Source organism: Petaurus breviceps, unplaced genomic scaffold (genome assembly GCF_028583685.1).
Source record: "Petaurus breviceps papuanus isolate PSGF00001 unplaced genomic scaffold, PetGlider_PUasm1.0 90849, whole genome shotgun sequence".
NCBI classification, from domain to species: domain Eukaryota; kingdom Metazoa; phylum Chordata; class Mammalia; order Diprotodontia; family Petauridae; genus Petaurus; species Petaurus breviceps.
In genome coordinates, this window is record NW_027187361.1 from 12086089 (window position 1) to 12106166 (window position 20078).

Here is a 20078-nt window from a genome sequence, read left to right on the forward strand (position 1 = left end):
CTTCAGACACTTACTAGCCATGTGACGCTGGGCAAGTCAAATAACCCTATTTGCCTAAGTTTCCTCATTTGTAAAATAAGCTGGAGAAGGAAGTGGCAAACTTCTCTGGTATCTTTGCCAATAAAACCCCAAATGGGATCATAAAGGGTCAGCACAACTGAAATGACTGAACAACAACAAAGATTCCAAGACCAAGTATGGTGGTCAGTTAGCAATTAAGAATGGATTTTTAAAAAATTTCTGAAGTGATTTAAAATTGCTTCATAAGACCTGTGGTGATGAGAATTAAATTGATTTATCACTTACAATAATAATTTTAGTATATTTGCATAATAACTTCCCCACAAACAAGTCACAAAAATTAAATTTTTCTGACCATTACTTGGGACACTTGCCTGCCTCAACAAAGAACAATAAAAAACCTACTACAGTAATCCCTTTGCACATCTCAGGAGTTAGGGGCATGGCTCCCCCATGATCTGGAAAATCTGCATAAAAATTTTTGACCCTCTCTTCAAACCGGAAAACTCTTAATTTTTTTTCTTTTATGAGGTCTTTATAATATTTTATTGTAAAATATGGGTTAAATATTTGGTCATAAGCTCTGAGTCATCTGCTGTCTTTTGTGTGTCATCTGTAGCTTCCTCAAAACTCCCCCAAAATTTCCATTTCATTTCTTATGCCAACCCAAGAGATATCAAAACTGCAAAGGGAAAGTCAGGATGTGGAAGGGATAACTGCATATGCAGATGGGTGTTCCCATCTAGGCAGCTCTTCTCATACCCATTCTCAGTACAGTGGATGGATCTCAAGGTCTTGGAGGAAGTGAAATTATGGTAGCAGAGAAAAGCCAGTTCAATCTCTTCTTTTTTTTTTTAAAGCAATGGGGGTTAAGTAACTTGCTCAAGGTTACACGGCCAGTTATTATTATTTCTGGGTGTGGTGCTGAGTATCTGAGCCCAGATTTGATCCAGGTCATCCCGACACTGGAGCCGGTGCTCTTACTCGCTGAGCCACCTGGCCGCCCCTAAGCAATTGGGGTTAAGTAACTTGCTCAAGGTTACACGGCCAGGTGTTTCTGGGTGGGTGCTAAGTGTCTGAGCCTGGGATTCGGTTTCCAGGTCTTCTCAACACTGGAGCCGGTGCTCTTACTCGCTGTGCTACCTGGCCGCCCCAGTTCAATCTCTTCTATAGCTTGACATAACTACCACTAAACTGCCAGCTGTTCTCAGCTTTGAAACTCCAGTCTCCATACATCCCTCTCAACTCTTCCGTGGCTATATTACAGTATGCAAATCCCAATCTAAGAAATGCAATGGATGAAAAGCTATCTCCAAGGCAGATTTTGAAAAGTGATGCATCCATAAAGGAAAATAACATTCCAAAGGTCTTCTTTGGAGACTTGTTCTGAACAGGGGAAGGCCTTATTAGAAACATAAAATGATTATTATTTAACTACATTCATTCATGACTTTGAAGATGAGTGAAGATACTCTTCAAGGTCCCAAGCACCCATAAAACCAAATTTAAAGAGCAAGCTACTCTAATTATAAATTAGTAACCAATATGAGTTTGTCTCTGAGAAAGGGCTGAGAAACTGCACGGCTTTCCCTTCTGCACAGTTTGTATAATGGGTATACAACATTGTATATAATGTCAGGCACAACTGATTTGTTGGTTGTTTTTACAGAAATGCTTTTCTCATTTGATTTTTTAAAATTATAAGCATGGTTCACTAGAGAGAAGAAAAAGACTATATTTTTAAATAAATGTAATATAACAACAAAAAGCATAATTTTTTTTTCCAAAGAAAGAAAGCTAGTATAAATCAACTAGAACTACAGTCAAACATCATTCTTATAGGTGAAGAAATGAAGAATCAGAGAGGCCAAGTGATTTGCTTACGGATACACAGTAGCACAGCAGATCTAAGACTGGGATCCCACTTACACCTAGAGTTATCACTCTTTCTACTACTTATGCTGCCCAATATTTGATCTAAGATATAACTAAAAATGATTACTTGGTATTCTAGGAAGTGTGATTTTATGGATAAGGGTACAACTTCCACATTTGCTTAGGAAAATTGACAAAAAAAAATTCCAGTCCAAAATGGAGAATGACCAAGTTGTAGAAAGTTGTAATTGTCTTTATGTCATACAGTCATGTTCATAGATCCAGACTTAAAAGGGATCTCAGAGGCTATTTGCCCAACCTTCCCACTTTATAGATAAGAAAATGGAGGCCCACAGAGGTTGAGGGACTTTCCCTAGGCCACAGAGAGAGGGGGGATTTGAACTCAATTCCTCTGATTAAGGACTCTTTCCCCAGAACCACACAATAGCACTATAAGGTTTATAATATGGCACTATATAGTTTACAGATACAATCTACAATATAGCAGCATAATGCTTACAAAAGTATTTTCTCGCAACAACCTCGTACAATAGCTAAGAATGACAATCAGTATTTTGCAGATGAGGAAACTGCGACTCAGTGTATTTAAATGACTTGCCATTTGCTCCACCTATGATTCGAATCAAGATCTCTCCAGACTCCATTTATCCACTGTACCAAACTATTTCTGTCTCAGAGATGACTGCAAACAAATTAAACAGGAGTAAGCAGCATTATTATTAATAAACCAATATTAATGCCGTGCTTTAACTCAACAAATATTTATTAAACCTTACTCTACATAGAATGGTATGCTAAACAATGGACAAGGTAAAAGGTTTAAAAAAGAAAAACATAATATGATCTCTGGCCTCATGCACCTCAGAAGCTTATGTGTATAAGATATATATGTATATAACTTGGATATATAAAGGTTATACAGAAGGGTATTAGAAAGATAAATCAGAGGGCTACATTGAGGTCCAAGGAGGGGAAGGTCACTGTATTTATTATTAAACACTAACTATTTAAAAAGATCACCTAGGTGGTGCAGTGATAGAGCACTGGACTTAGAGTCAGGAAGGCTCATCTTCCTGAGTTCAAATATGGCCTCAGACACTTATTAGCTCTGTGACCCTGGGCAAGTCACTTGACCCTGTTTGCCTCAGCTTCCTCATCTGCAAAATGAGTTGGAGAAGTAAATGGCAAAAAACTCTAGTATCTTTGCCAAGAAAACCCCATATGGGGACACAGAGTCTGAAATGACTGAATAACAATACCTCTTTATAAGGCACTGCCATAACTTTTGGGGACGTAATGATGAAAAACAACAATCTCTGCACTCAGGGGTTTTCAGTGTGAGAGGTGATGAAAAAGGAACTCAAATGAGATCAAAGATTTAGGGTTAGAAATGGCAGGCCCCTCAGGGTGGATCTGGTTCAACGTGCTTATTTCAGATAAGGGGAGAGTAACCCAGAAAAGGTAAGTGGTTGATTTGCAGAACCAATTGCAGAACTGATCCAAAGATCTTTCAAATGTTAAATGAATGTGTACTTACTTGTTTATCTATGTATCTATGTATCTATCTATCTATCAATCAATCAGTCTGTCTGTCTATCTGTCTATCTCTCTATCTCTTAACTTTGCTTGCCCCAACATAGTCTGGATATGGTTGATTTTCCACCTAGAGAATCAGTGTGATAGATGCGTAAGAAAAATGTTCATTTCTATTTTACCTTAGATCTTTACATTTTATATTTGATATCTTTTGTTTTTGCAAGACCTTTGCTTCTAAACATACCTCTTCCCCTCTGCTACCAAGCAAGCATCCCTAAGTTAAAAAGAATAAAAAAGGTAAAAAGCAGTTCTTTAAAACCGAGCCAAGACTACAACACATGCAATATTCCACACCTAGAGGTCTCACCTCCATAAACAAGGGAGAGAAGTACATTTTCTGAAATCGTCTCCTGGACCAGATGTGGTTCTCATAATTACAGTCTTCAGTTCCTTTTTTTCCCCATAGTTATCCTTTCTATTTATAGTGTTGTGTCGTGTATTTAAAATATAGTCCCTTTCCTAGGTGAAGAGTTTGGTTGCTGAAAAGGGCAAGGAAAAAAAAGGGACAGAAAAAAGGGCAGAAAATAAAAAGATAAAGTCCTTTTATGAAGAAACAGTATCTCATACAACTGTATTGAGGACCCGAGAGAACTGCCCCTTAGATAATTGTGCTGAGGGGACCTGTCTGAGGGCAAAGATCGAGGTAATAATAATTCACTGTGATCCATCCACTGATTTGCAAGACAACTACCTGTTTTTATTATCATTGAGGCCATAATATTTGTTGTTGTTCAGTCCTTTCCAACTCTTCATGGCCACATTTGGGGTTTTCATGAAAAAGATGCTGGAGGGATTTGCCATGTCTTTCTTCAGCTCATTTTACAGATGAGGAAACTGAGGCAAAAGAGTTAAGTGACACCCAGTGTGACATGGCTAATGAGAGTCTGAGGGCCAAATTTGAACTCAGGTTCTCCCACCTCCAGGCCTGACACTCTATCCACTGCATCGCCCAGATGCCCTACAATGCTACTCCAGTGCTTTCTCATGGCTTAGGGAAAACAATGGGATTCCAAAAGGCTGTTCCAACACAGCACAGTCTACAAAGTGGGAAAGTCTTCAAGTACAGGAGTGCAGGACTATTCATCCATCACACTGGAATGTAAATCTTTCCAAATTTGGATAAGATCAGGAAGAGGTTGGCTGCAGCAACTCATGAAGCACCATTCACTAAGGTTTGGAGGGATGGTGATCTTCTTGCTTTATTTATCCCTGACCAAGAATCTTTTGAAAATAGAGCATCTCATTTACAAAGACCTTTACAATTTACAATTTTTTTTCTCCCCCTGAACAGTAACAATGTGAATAATGCAAGTACTATAATAATTTCCTCATTTTCTAGATGGGAAAAAACCTACAGCTCAGAGAAACTAAATAGCCTATCTGAGCATTTACTGGCTAGCAAATGCTAGAGATGGCACTTAAAACAAGGTAATCTGACTGCAATTCTGTGTTCGATCCACTGATGAAAACAGAAGGCTATATATAAAGTTGAGTTCATCTAAAATAGACTCCCTCAGGATTTTTAAAATAATAATACAAAATAATTTATAATTTAAAATAATTAATAATCATATTTACATTTACTATATATTTATATTTAGTCCCTCTGACTACCCTTTGGTCCAAGATTGCTTTTTTTGAAGAGACATCTTTGTTTTTCTTCCTCTTACCAGTCAGTATATATTGCTGGACCATTTCAGCCTGCTATCAATCAGTTCATGTGTTAAGTGCAAAACTATTTCAATATTAATCTAAAATGATTAGTGAAATATTCTAGATTTAAAAAAAATCAAATCCTAAAGCTAAATATCAATGAACCCTATATTATTTCTTAAACTATAGTGTAGCTAATCCTGAGTAGAGAGCCTTTCTTCTAGGGTTGGGAAGTGCCCTTCCCTTCAAAACATGTGTATATATGTATGTGTGTGTGTGTTTATATTTTTGCTGGTTTACTCCCTTTTCTCTTCTTTTGGTTATAATTTCCTTGATGACATGAATTATGTCTTTTTTAAAATAAATCTCCATATTTATATATTGTAGGCACTCAAATGATTGATCAACCTTTCAAGATGACATCTTCCCTCTGTAAACTAAATAGTACCAACTATTAGGAAAAATAAGTATTATAGTGAAACATACATTATGGCAGATTTTAAAACATAAATATTTCCTCTAAAATACTCTAATACTTCATAGGATGGACGTAGGAGCTGGACTTTTGAGTTCCTTGGCATAGGTAGGCATCTCTAACTCAGCATGTCTAAAACAGAACTCATCCTTTCTCTACCTTCCCTCCCCTTCTGAACTTCCCTTTTACTGATTGGGGCAGCACTATCCTACAAATCACCTAGGTCTGCCACTTTGCTGTTACCCCTGATTCCTCACTTTCATTCACCCCACATATCCAACAAATTGTCAAATCTTGTCATATCTACCATCCAAACATCATATATACTTATATGCATGCATGTATATGCATGGATATATGTAGATGTAGGTATATATGTACATACATATATGTATGTGTATATATATCTCTATATTTTATCTATCTACCTATCTATCTCCTCTCCACTCATACAGCCACAACCCTGGTTCAGGCTTTCATTACCTTTCAACCAGATGATTGCAACAGCGTTCTCATTGGTCTCCCTGCCTCATCTCTCCCCACTTAAATCTATTCTCCATTCAGCTACCAACACGATTTTTCTAAAGCACAGGTGTGACCAAGTCACCTAACCCTGATTGGTGAGATCCAATAGCTACTTACTACCTCTGAGATAAAATATAAACTCCTTAGTCTGTTATTTAAAACTCTTTATTATCCAGCCCCTTTGTAAATGTCAAGTTTTGTACATTTCACATGCCTCTGTGAAGCCCATGTTCCGCTGTTTGCAGTTCCTCAAACATGATGCATCATTTCCTGCCTCAATACCAGCTTTCTCTCCCCTGTGCCATGCTTCTTCTCTCACACTTCATAAATAACCAAATATAATAATGATAATTCTACAGCAGTTACCAGCAGGAAGAGGCTAAGACACAGCCAAATACATCATCCTTCTAGTCTCGCAACCACTTATCTCATGCCTCCCTGCTTATGATGCTACAACTTCCCCAGAGTGACTTAAATACTGAACTAGAGCCATCATTCTATCCATCTCGCTGCTCTTTTGACACCTCAGTTTGATTGGAGGAATAGGCAAAAAGGAATGTGACATTAAAAAAAAGTGCGGGGAGGGTGGGAGCTAAGGATTAGAGCTAGAAGGTATCTTAAAGGTCATGCAGTCCAACTCTTTTCATTTTACAGATAAGGAAACTGAGACTCAGTGAGGCTAAATATCTTGCCCAAGGTTAGAAGCCAGTCCATGGCAGAGCTGAATTAGAACACAGGTCTTCTGACTCTTACATCTAAAAATCCTTTCTACTACACATTTCCTCAAAGAGTACAAATAACGACTTTGTAACTGTTGCAGTGAGTACTGGCATTCTGATAACCTATAAAGGGTGAAAACATCGGAATGCAGTGCATCAAGGGAATGGAGCTTAGAGGCTTTCTGTGCAAACTTCAGGGTGTGTGTGTGTGTGTGCACGTGTGTGTATGTGTGTGTTAAGAAGGCTATGCAATGACTCACAAAGGGTGGGGCAGCCTGGAGCTAACTGCGATGACTCATCCCTGACAAGACATTCTCTGCAACAGTTTCAGAGATCTGAAAACTACCACTCAGACATTTGAAGAAGTTTAGTGAGTAATACAACGTGAAATTCATGGGATAAAACAACATATTTTTTGCATCTAAGACATTTGTATTTAACTTCTCATATCTGAAGATAAATTAAAAAGGACTTCTTTCCAGTCCCGATTTTTAAAATACTGTTTTCTCCCTTCTCCCACCCCAATTGCTACAAATGTCCACTACCAAGAAAAGAAAGCCAAGAAAATTTGGAACTCAGAAAGTCGTGGAACAGAACGCTGTAAACTAAAAGTAATTTTTTCTTTCAAAAAAGAAACCCAACATTTAGTAATTGCACATACTAAAATCCTACAGCCATGTTAAAAATCACCACTGTGAAGATTTTTTTTTTCTTTTGTGGGAGGGAGGAGGCAGAAGGGTTCTGAAGATTACATTGTAAAATGTCTTTAAAATAAAGAAAAGCTTGGGGCAGCTAGGTGGCACAATGAATAGAGCACCAGCCCTGAGTTCAAATATGGCCTCAGACACTTGACTCTTAACTAGCAGTATGACCTTGGTCAAGTCACTTAACCTCAATTGCCTTGCCTTCCCCCCTCCAAAAAAAAAAGATAAAGAAAAGCTCTCAAGATTGCTACTCCAAACTCAAGAGAATTTGAATGTGCCATTTATACTCATATATACTTTATGAAATGTAGTTTGCTAATACTGTTTCTTGTTGCTTTGAATTACCTGAACCACCCTTATGTGCCTCAACAGATTAAAATTGCCCTGACGTTTCTAAGAACTACACTTTCTTACTTTTTAAAAATATTTTAAAGTAGCCTGATTATACATTTAATAAAAACTCATTTACTTATCAGTTTATTATAATTAAATGGGTGAAAATTACTGAAGGGCTATAAAGGAGAAATTATGTACTGGGTCTGGGAGAAAAGAAGCTGGGCCTGGGTAATGTTTGTATTCTGACAGCAAGATTACAAATTGAAAAGAAAAGCAAAGGAAGGTATCGGACATACCTGGAAATAAGAATAGAAAAACTCTGGTCCTAGAGTTAGATCCAGATCTCAATTTAATTTTTGCCAGCCCAGGGGGCAAATATTAAGAAGTAATGTTTCCATGCATCCCAACAGTTGCAAAAACACAACATCGCTCTAAGTCTACAATCATCTCCAAAAAGGCCACAATGTGTGGATGTTACTTCATGACAATCTGCATTGCCTTTTGTATCTTTGTGTGTATATTTGCATGCAGTGTTTTGTAACTATCAGACTCTTTTCTGCCAGAAGGCCCAACAGATGGGTGATCCTGATACCACAATCCCTATTTTACAAAGAATAGTAACAGCAAACAGCAATTTACTTTTAAGAAATTTGTTGAAGCTTACAAAGTCTGTGAAGCAACAAACCTGTGAGACCAGTAATGCAAATATTATTATCTCCATTTGAAACTTGAAAGACTGAAAGATAGAAGTGACTTGCTAAACCATATGTTTGCAATAGAAGAACCAGGAGTTAAATTCAGATATTTCGAGCAGCCAAGTGTTCAATTTGCTATGAGATGCTGCATCTCAATATTATAAACTATATCACAAAATCAAAATATATTTCAAAGTATCTCTTTTAATAAGATTTATGCTCCCTCTAAGGTAAGTTAGCAAATAACTGTATAACCTATAGCATTCAATCTAGAACAAGGTTATACAGTTATTTCCTAACTCACCTTAGAGGGAGCATAAATCCTATTAAAATAGATACTCTGGAGTATATTTTGTGTGACCCTGTCTGCCTTAATTTCCTCATCTGTAAAATAGGGATAACAATAACATTTACCCCCCAGGGTCATTGTGAGAATAAAATATTTGTAAAACACATCACAAGCCTGAAAATGCTATGTAAATGCTATTAGTATTATTACCCACTAATAGTAACAACAAAATAACTATTATTAATAATTTTTACTATTACCAAGTAGCATCATGAGTTAGTGGATGGAAAGCTGGCTTCCAATTTAGGTAAAACTGAGTTCAAGTCTTTTGACATCACAGGATTTCAGGCATATCTCAATAAACTAGCAGAACAGATGTCAGTCTGCATTGGCAAACAGATTTCCTCATTGGGATTTCACTATAACAATAAAAATCTAAAGGCTCATCAGAAGAGAATTCTAATACTTAAGACAGTTGAGATAATTGACTCCACTCAAAATTCAATACTCTTTCCAACATGTATAAAGTGCTTTGAATATCTTAGAGCATTATCTAAATTGTCAGGGCTTGGCTTTTTTTTTTTTTTAAAGATTAGACTTTAGATTTTATTGCTGTAGTGAAATTCCAGTAAGGAAAATTCCTCTACCAATTCTGATCTGTTCTGCAAGTTATCAAGGGTTTTAGATACTTTACTGTGGCCCTGAGATGTTAGGAGGTATGACTTGAACTCAGATATTTATGAACATGAGGCCGACTCCCCATCTACCAGATCATGGTGCCTTATAGTTATTTTTTGTGATTGTTACTGTTCTTACTATTATAATATGTCACATCAAAGTCAAGCTTCAGTATCAGTATGTAAGGAATTAATTGAACCTGAAACTATAACTGAGGCCAACAAGATCCTAGTTGGCTTGAAGATACATGTGCTGGATACTGCCCTTGGACACACGACAGTCATATCAAGAGTATTAAAGTGCCCTGGCCAGGTGAGGTCACAGCTCAACAGATTTAGACCTGGAAGGGAACCCTGGTAACAATAGCTAATCCTCTCATTTTATAAAGAACCTGAGTGACAGAAAGTGACAGGTGGTTGACGGTTATTAATGATGTCAAAAAAGAATACTAGATTTGACATCAGAAGCCCTAGGTTTATTCAAACTCTGGCTCTGCCACTTACACCTTCTTGACCCTAGGCAAATCATATAACCTCTTTGGGTATCAGTTTGCTCATCTGCAAAATGAATAGGTTTTTCTAGATGACCCCCAAAGATCCTTTCCAGCTCTAATTCTGTATTACAAAACCCAGCTGATCATTAAGGGTGACATAACTCTGAAGAAACCCCACTGATTTCCAAAAGAATCTTTAAAATAAAAAAAAATCTCAAAAAAATAAAATCTTTCTAAAAAATCCAAAAGAATCTTTAAAAATATATTTTAAAATTTCTATATTGGGGCGGCTAGGTCGCACAGTGAGCAGAGCACCAGCCCTGAAGTCAGGAGGAAGTTGAGTTCAACTCTGATCTCAGACACTTAACACTTACTAGTCGTGTGACCTTGGGCAAGTCACTTTACCCCAAATGCCCAGGCTTCCCCCCTCCAAAAAGCAAAAAAAAAAATCTTTATTTAGAATTTAATATAGAAATCTCAAGTACCCCTTTCTAGGGTAGTCACATAACCAGAGCCACAATTAAGATTATATTTTTATTCTGGAGGAAGTACCTCTTGGACAAGTGAAACAAAAGGCATACTTAAATAAGAAGAGAGAGTAACAGACACCATCAAGAGATGGAAAAGGAGTCAGATATGGGACACCAACTCCCAGGTCTTATGAACAGAAAATAGGGTCTACTGCTGGGAAGGCCCCCTTTCTTCCTGGCCATACACACACACACACACACACACGCACGCACACACACACACACACACACACACCAGAAGAAAAAGTCAGTTGGTTGCTTCCTATTTTAAAAAACTATTCTTAATAATTAGGTGCTATGGCCAGTTCACTTGACATCTAAGAATCCAGGTTCCTGAAAGGAGGGAAAGAGTGGTGATAATATATACAAATAACTTAGATGCTTTTCTGTGGGGAGGCTGGAGGGATAGGAACTGAAAAAGGACCTGGAAGCAACATCCAAGTCAAACTTTCAAAGTATTGTTTTCAATTAGGGAAGTAGGGAAAAATCATCTGTCAGATTTATGTATAAGGGAGGAGTTTATGACAAAACAAGAGAGGATCACGAGAGGTAAAATGGATAATTCTGATTACATGAAATTAAAAGGGTTTTGCATAAACAAAACCAATGCAGCCAAAATTAGAAGGAAAGCAGGAAACTGGGGAAAATTTTATAGGAAATTTCTCTGATAAAGAGAAATCTCTCATTTCCCATTTCTCAAATATATAGAAAACAGAGCAAATTTTAGAAAAATAAGAGTTGTTCTCCAGTTAATAAATGGTGAAAGGGATGAAAGCGTGAAAAGCAATTTTCAGAAGAAGAAATCAGAGCTATCTATCTCACCATATTAAAAATGTTCAAAATTACTAAATCATTAATAATTAGAGAAATACAAATTGAAACAACTTTAAACTTAACCAAAAACTAAAACTCTAATAAAATTAAAAGAAATCTAAAACAAAACATGATAGAAAAGGAAAATGACAAGTGCTGAAGGGAATATAGAAAAATAGGTGCACGGATGTACTATTTACAGCTGTGAACTGGTACACCCATTCTGGAGAATTATTTGTAACTATCCCATAAAGGTTATAAAACTACACATACCCTTTGACCCAGCTACTAGGTGTGTAATCCGAAGAGATCAAAGAAAAAGAAAAAATACCCATTTATACAAAAATATTTATAGAAGATATTTTTGTGGTGGCAAAAAAAAGGAAATTGAAGTGGGGAATGACTGAACAAGCTGTGATATGTGATTGTAATGAAATACCATTGTGCTATAAGATATGGTGAAAGGGATAATTTTAGAAAGCCTGCATATGAACTGATGCAAAATGAAGTGAGCAGAAGCAGGAGAATATTGTACACCGTATCAGCAATACTGCAATGATGATCAACTGTGAAAGATTTAGCTACTCTCATCAAGACAACCATCCAAGACAATTCTAAAAACTTAGGATGTGAAATAGTATCCACCTCCAGAGAGTGAGCCAATGAACTCTGCAGACTGAAACAGATTTTTTTTCACTTTCTAAAATTTATTCTTGTCCTTTTTTTGCAACATATCTAATAAGGAAACATTTTTCATGATTTCACGTGTATAATGGGCATCATATTGCTTGCCTTCTTAAAAGGTGCAGGTGGGACTATAGGGAGGGAGAGAATTTTGAACTCAAATTTTTAAAATGAATGTTAAAGGTGGGGGAAGTCTCATATTCTAGCTGGAGAAGCCTTTAGGATTTGTCTAATTGAGCCTATTAATTTTTACAGAGGAGGAAATTGATGCTGCAGAGATGGGAACTGACTTGCCTAAGGTCACAGAGGTCCTTCCTATTTTATTGGAACTGGAATTAAACTGAAATGGAATCAAGTAGAGTCCAAATCTCAAACTTGAATTGTTTGAGCCTTAAGAGACCTCACAGATCATCTTTCCCAAATCCATAATATAATATAGGGGGAGGAAGGACAAAAGCCCTGGGTTAGTTATCAGAACAGAAATTAGGACCTGGGTCTTGACTCCTAGGACAGCATATTTTCATCCAGGTTGCTGAAATTAGGCCTGTCTTTGGTGTAACAGTGATTTCAGAGCAGCAGACCTTTTTCTCATGACTCAGGACAAGGATCTGGGCAGAGAGGTGCCTACCTCCCAATCTCAATTCTTTCAGTTATCTCTTGACCAGTCATTCCTTCATTCCCAATCATACCCCCACCACTGGTAAACTGGAAAGATTTTGAAGCCAGGAGTGGAAAGCTTTAAGAATCAGAAAATAAAAGTTGCCAATGACAAGAGAGAGAGACAGAGAGAGAGAAAGACAGAGAGACAGACAGAGAGAGAGAGACAGACAGAGACAGACAGAGACACTCCTGAGTCAGCATGGTTCTCCATTTCCTAGTCTAGGCTTATCCAGGGAAAGTCATCTTATCACTCTGACCACTCCTACTGAGAATTCCCAGACCCTGACTTCACATTTCCTTATACTCAACATAGTCTAGCCCTGCTTCCCAAAGGAGAAGGGTTCTCCTACCTTAGCCAACATAGGAAAATTTGAGGTTCTTGGGAGAGCAAAGTTTCAGGGAAATCCAAGATCCTAGGGATACGAGAATACAAAAGCATCTAGCCGCCTGGGAATCCACAGTAGGAGCTATGGGCCTGGCTCCCCTACTCAGGCTCTTATCTCTGTCACTCTTAAGGGAAGCACTACCCTCCCATGAACAATGGCTAGATTCTGGGCAGCCTTATATCCCCTCCACAAAAGCAACAGCCCTGAGAAGCTCACAGAGGGGACTGTGTAGTCCAGCCTTCTTTTCCATCTGATAGGAGATAAATCTCATGTCCAATTAGTCAGGGTTCTGCCTACAAAAGGTAACTAGATATAAAGCCCTTACTCCTACCATGTCATTGTTTCCTTATCCCCATAGCTGAGCATGATGCCTCAAATTAAGGCATGTGTCAGAAGTGGCCCTTTAAATTTCTCAGCCTGAAGCAAAGCTCTAGTTCAAGTGTGCCCCATAACTAAATCACTCAATTTGAAAAAGGATTATTTTGGTACAGTGCTTTTTCAAGAAATGCAGAGAAAACATAATCCTAAATATTGTTTGGTAATACATAAACCCAAGGCCCCTGAACTTCATAAAGCTATACACGGCATATTCTGAGTACCACTTCCTTTTTAACAGCAGTAATCATAATAATGCACTCCTGAAAGAGAGCCCAGAGAAAAATGTTGGTCAGGAAGAAATAAAACCAAACATCATGAGGACAGATGATTCAGCTGTCTCACTCTGACTTAAGATTCATCCTCAAATGATCAACAACAGACACACCTCTGGAATTCTGATCCTAAACAAGCTTTGGCACATTCTCCCACGCCAAGTCCACCGGACTATATCACTCCAAACCTAGATTTATACATTTTCAGGAAGACATATATTCTCTTTGGTCCTATGTGACTTTTACTTATATTAGTTAGGCTTCCTAACTAACCTCAACACAAGTGTTTCTTTTTATTTGTCATAATTAACCAATGTACTCCACAGAATTTACTTAGCATGTAAATTCCTTCTATCCTTCCCATACATGATCCTAAAACTTCCTGCCCTTCAAGATGCAGCTCAGGTATTACCTATTCCAAGAAACTTTCCCCAATTATGCAGAACTGCACTGATCTGTCCCCTGTGCTTATGGTCAGCATCATAGAGTTTAGCACTAAATCATTTTCTAGTTGTTCCTGAAGGCCTACTGCTACTAGGCATTCAACACAAATCTGTCATCCTCACATATATAATTTATTTTTATTTCAACCAAAAGGTTGAATAAAACTAAATGTCTGTAATGGAATATTATCATGCCATTAGAAAAGGATGGGTTCAGAGAAATCTAGAAAGATTTATATGAACTGATAGAGTGAAGTGAGTAGAAACAGGAGAACAATTTTATATTAACACTATAAAGACAACAATTAAAAAAAAATCTCTGATCAATTCAGTGACCAATCGAAGTTCCAGAGGACTGAAGAAGATCTAGGCCACCCATGTCCCAAAAGAGATGGTAGATTCAAATGTAGAATAAGATATATATGTTTTGGACATGGAAACTGTGGGAATTTGTTTTCTTGACTATACATCTCTGTTACAAGAATTTTTGTCTTTTCATCTCTTCTTTAGGGTCATTATTTGTTTGGATCATTATTACTATACAATCCTTCACATATAATTATTTTTTTCCTGTTCTTTGACTTTATTTCCATTGTTATAGTCATTATGTATATTGGGTGTTTTTTCAAACTTCTTCCTTGACTTTGCATTAATCCAAATGTCTTCTCATGTTTCTCTGTATTTTTCATCTTAATCAGGAAATAAAGGAGATATTTATACTGTCCTTCACATGCCCTGTATCAAATGTTACATTATCATTTTCTGAGCTATTCTTCATAATAGAATTACTGGGTCAAAAAAATTAAAACCCAAGAATTAGGTACAACATTGTATTAAATTCCTTTACCACATTCAGACTTGGCAAAAATATTATACTTAAATTCATAGGATAGGGATTTTAAATACCATCTATTCCAACTGTCCCTCGAGAAATTAAGGGCCGGAAAGGCAAAAGTCACACAGTAAGTTAGTTATAGGGGAAGTGTTACTGGAACTCATCTCTCTTGACTATTAGTTTAGTGCCCTTTCTACTACAACGTGATATCTCCTACTTCCTAGAGGCAGCTGGTGGCACAGTGGATCACACTGGGTCTGGAGACAGAAAGACCCGAGGTCAAATCTAGCCTCAGACATTTACCAACTGTGTCATCCTGAACACATCATTTTACCAGTGTATACCTCAACTATAAAATGGAGATTGTCGTGTGGAGCAAATGAGATATTTGCAAAAGTGTCAGGCACATAGTAGGCACAATAAAAAGTGAAAAAAAAAACCAACCATTTGATTTGTAGCAGGAAAACCTGGATTCAAATCCTGACTTCATTACTTTATCACACTTTGTGTTACATTTAAAAAGTTATTTAAACTCTCTGGGTCTCAGTTTCCTTAATTGTAAGTAAGAAGACTGGATTTCATGGCTATGAGGTCTTTTCCAATCTTAAATCTACGATCCCATGAACAACACAAATAATGTCACTATTAGTATTCATGTTCATATAATATTTATCTGACAATGATAGCATATTATTCCCATTTTACAGAGAAGAAAACTGAGGCTGAGAGATTAAGTGAACCACATACATAGATTGCAATTGTCAGAATGAGGCCTCAAACCCAGATTTCCTGTTGTCATGTATAACACTCTTTCCATTATATAGCTAATTCTTAAAAGAAGGAATCTTCTATTGACACATGATCAGTCCCCTTCTCTACATCACACAACCACCACCCTAGTTCAGATGTCTTTTTCTCTACTCACTGGGCCACCACCCTGATTCAGCCCTTTATTTCTTGCCTGAAATACTGCAATAGTTTCCTAACTGATCTCCCAAGCTTAAGTCTCCCTCCCTCTCCAATTTCACTTCCACATAATTACCAGTGATAGTCCTAAAGCATAGGTTTAAGCATGTCTCTCCCTTATTAAAAAAAAATTCCACTGGCTCCCTACTGCCTCTAGGACAAAATTCAAACTTCTTTGTATGCATTTAAAGTCCTTCACAATCTGGCTTCTGCCTACACATTACTCCTTTTCACAGACTTAATTATCCAGCCAAATTTGCCTTTTTGCTGTTCTTTACATTTGACACTCACATCTCCATTTCTTTTACATAGGTTATGTCTGTAATGCACGCCATCTCAAAATCTCAAAATCCTCCAAAACTCAGCTTAAGCCTCATTTATCACACAAATCCTTCCTTCATCATCCTGGCAGCTAATTCCCCCATTGCTTTGCATTTATTTTCTATATAGACACACATACATGTGTATGTGTATATTTGTGTATGTGTGTGCATGGATGTGTGTATTATACACATATGTATCTAATTTGTCCTCCGTTCCTCTTAGAATTTAAGCTTCTTGAGGAAAGGGACTATTCCTCATTTATCTTGGTTATCTCCATTCTCTAGAATAATACCACATCAGGTGTTCAATAAATGTTTTTTCATGGATTGAACCAAAAACATTTTGTTTTGTTTTTGTTTTTTTTGCAGGGGGGAAGGCAGGGAAATTGAGGTTCAGTGACTTGCCCGAGGTCACACGGCTAGTAAGTGTTAAGTGTCTGAGGCTGAATTTGAACTCAGGTCCTCCTGATTCCTGGCCAGTGTTCTATTCTCTGCGCCACCTAGCCGCCCCAAAAAACATTTTGATTGGTAAATATTTAGTTTTTAACATAATCAAAAGGCTATACTACTTAATACCCTTTATCTTAAAAGACAGCGATGTTAAATTTACTCTTTACAAGAAATAATAATATTATTGTCATTTTAAACTCATGTTTATATATCACTTTAAAATTTGCAAAATGCATTTGGACTTCACAATAACCTTGGAGACAAACACTGTAAGCATTATCATTTCCATTTTAAAAACGAGGAAACAAGTTCAAAGGTTAAGAGGCTTGCTCACAGTGTCAGAGGCAGGATTAGAATATGGGTCGGTCTTCCTTATTCCCAGTCCAGTACTGTATTCATTACAATACACATTTTGATAATTTTATTACAATATAATCCTTGTTACAACTGATACATTGTTTAGACACTTCCCTACACATTTTGGCTAACAGCAACACAGACAAATGACTATTCAAGCTGCAGTAATAAAATGGACATTACTATATACAAGGATAGCTTGGTTTAGAGAAGTTTTTCCATCTGCAATAAGGTTCCATCTCAACTTTAGTGACTTATTCTCCAATCTAAAAAGCCTGTTACCTATTTTTAGTAAGCTTCCCCAAAATTATATGTGCTTTGCACTCGAAAGAGATAAGGATTAATCAGTTAATTCTGTTAAGACATAGGTATATTCAAAAGCTATGTCAAAAGGCCATTTCTTTTGAGACTGTGTGATTGATGGGAGCTGAGAGCAAAAAACTGAATCTAACTCAGAAAGGAAAAAGGAAGTCATGTTTCCTGAACAGCTATATTCTTGTATGATTTGTACAACCACAAGGATTGATGTATGAGTGATACTGAGTGTGTCTAAGACTAACAAGTTATCCCCAACTCAAACCTGGATACTACTTTACTATTACAAAGTTAGTAAAATTGGTTTTCATAAATAATATTTGTGTGTTAGTTAAGATAGGAATTGGAATCTGAAAAACATTCCCTAAAGCTCCCTCAAACTTTAATGTTTTATCTGAAAAAGAAAAAAACCTTTGCAGTGCCCTTCAGTATATATTTAATCAAGAAAACTGGAGAACATTTATCACACATATGAATAACGTCTAACAAAATAATTTGGCAGCTAGTGTCCAGTAACTTTCCTCATTCACCAATTGAGAAGTGCGACCAAATGCATTAAGATTTACTATTCTAAAAGTATTTAATGAGTCTAGAAAATTATTAAGATCATAGACAAAGAGCTGAAAGAGGACTTCAAGGAAGATCAATATCCTGCCCAATATTCTCATTTTACAAATGAGGAAACTGAGGCCTAGAGAGAAGGAGTAAATGACAGAACAGGGATTTGAACTCAGGTCACAAAGAAAAGGCTGGGTACCCTTTCTACCACTCTACTTTGTTAGGTAGTTCTTACTCTGTCTACAACTTAGAAGAAAATTTAAAATTGCTAATAACAGAAAATCTCTGTAACAAAAAGGATCACTTTTCCAAAAGTTTGTGGGATATAACCTTGAAAAATGTATAAAGTGGGAAAATAATTTTATAAAAAGAGGAATTAACTTTTTAAGTTAAAAAAGTGTATTCATTCTGTATCACTGATAAAATCCTGTCAAAGTTTATATAAATTCTGCATGTTCACATTTTATGTAATTCATCTAAATGACAGCCCTCTACTAGAAATTATCTTTATGTGAAAGAAAAAGTACTTTTCCCAAGAAGAAAACATGATGAAGGGGAGCTTATATAAAAAAATTAATTTCGGAAGGGAGATGAAAGAAATGCACCAAGTCAGTTAAAACACGAATTTTTACCATAGCCATTCAAGTATGTTAATAGTTTAGACCAAATTTTCTGATGAGCACAATATTTTAAAATCTCTTCTTCCTTTTTTTAAAAACTGAAATGGCAAGTACATCTTAGTATGTCTCCAGCCTGGTGTGACAGAAGACAGACACTGTTGGAAGAAGATTTAAAAACATGAGCAGACTTGATTAAAGTAAGGAAAGCTCACAAGAGGGGCCTCATGTTGTTTAATTAATTTTTACTTAGTTAACAGATGTTCTTAAATTGTGTAGGCAGTCTGGTCTAGTCCAAATGACACAGAATACAAATTGGGTCACATCTTTACCAGTGAATCAATGATCAAACCTTGATTGAACCCTTAGAATTCCAATTTGCAGAAGTTTTTCTGATTTTGCAACCAGCAGTGTGCTGGTAAATGTTTAACTGGCTCTCTGTACAGAGTACACAAGGCACTTTTAAATTTAATCTGCATTATTATTTTAACAGTCTTGGGTCTAGACAACAATAAACAAAGCTAACAATAATAAATAAAGATAGCAATGAATCAAGTACTGATTTGTAGGTTTGCTGATTTCTGAATACTGGTCTGAGCAGACTCCAGCATGCCATCTATCAGGGGCCACCACCCACACACTTAAAAAGGCCCATACTTAGAACGTTTGCTTCCCCCACCATCTGATACAAAAAACCAAAGCAACAACAACAACAAAAAAAAACACTTCTTCACCACTGATGCCATGAGATCTTTTGTGGCAAAACTTGGAAATCTTAAAAAAAAAAAACAGAATCCATGAAAATCTATGATACTCTACTCTTTTATTTTTATTCTGAATCATTTAATTCCACCTTTCCAGAATCCAGAACTCAGAACAGTACTATTAGTACCATAATCAAATTGAATTAGTAGCTAAATAATTTATATGAGATAGCGTGAGACTCTATTCATCATTTTAAGTGTTATGGGGAATGATGTTTCCTATTTAAAAAAAAATTAGATAACATTTTGGGGCACAATACTCATTGTAACTTGGGAGCTCCCTGAACCTCAACCCATCCCTATATTTTAGGAGGGATAAGGTTCCAAGAGATCAAAATGTTTTGCACCTCAATTCTTTCTTTATATAAATGTTTCTATTTAAAAAGCCCAACCGCTGCTGAAGACAAGAACAAGTGAAGAAATACTACTTCCTTAAATATCTGTGTTCTGATGTGATTTTTTTCTTGGGCCTAAGGAAAGGATTCAGGAATTCATCAGTAACATACACTACCAGATATATGAAACACAGAGAGAATGGTTTTACTTTGTTGCAATAATCAGCTTCATTTTAGGACCCAAAGCTGACTAGGAAAGACACACACACACACACACACACACACACACACACACACACACACACACACACA

The 20078-nt window shown here is 36.7% G+C and overlaps 1 protein-coding gene across 2 annotated transcripts in view; it reads right to left on the reverse strand.

Moving 5' to 3' along the window:
• Positions 1-20078, reverse strand: part of CD99 (CD99 molecule (Xg blood group)) — a 60097-nt gene that overhangs the window by 38177 nt on the left and 1842 nt on the right. The gene's annotated exons all lie outside the window — the stretch shown is intronic.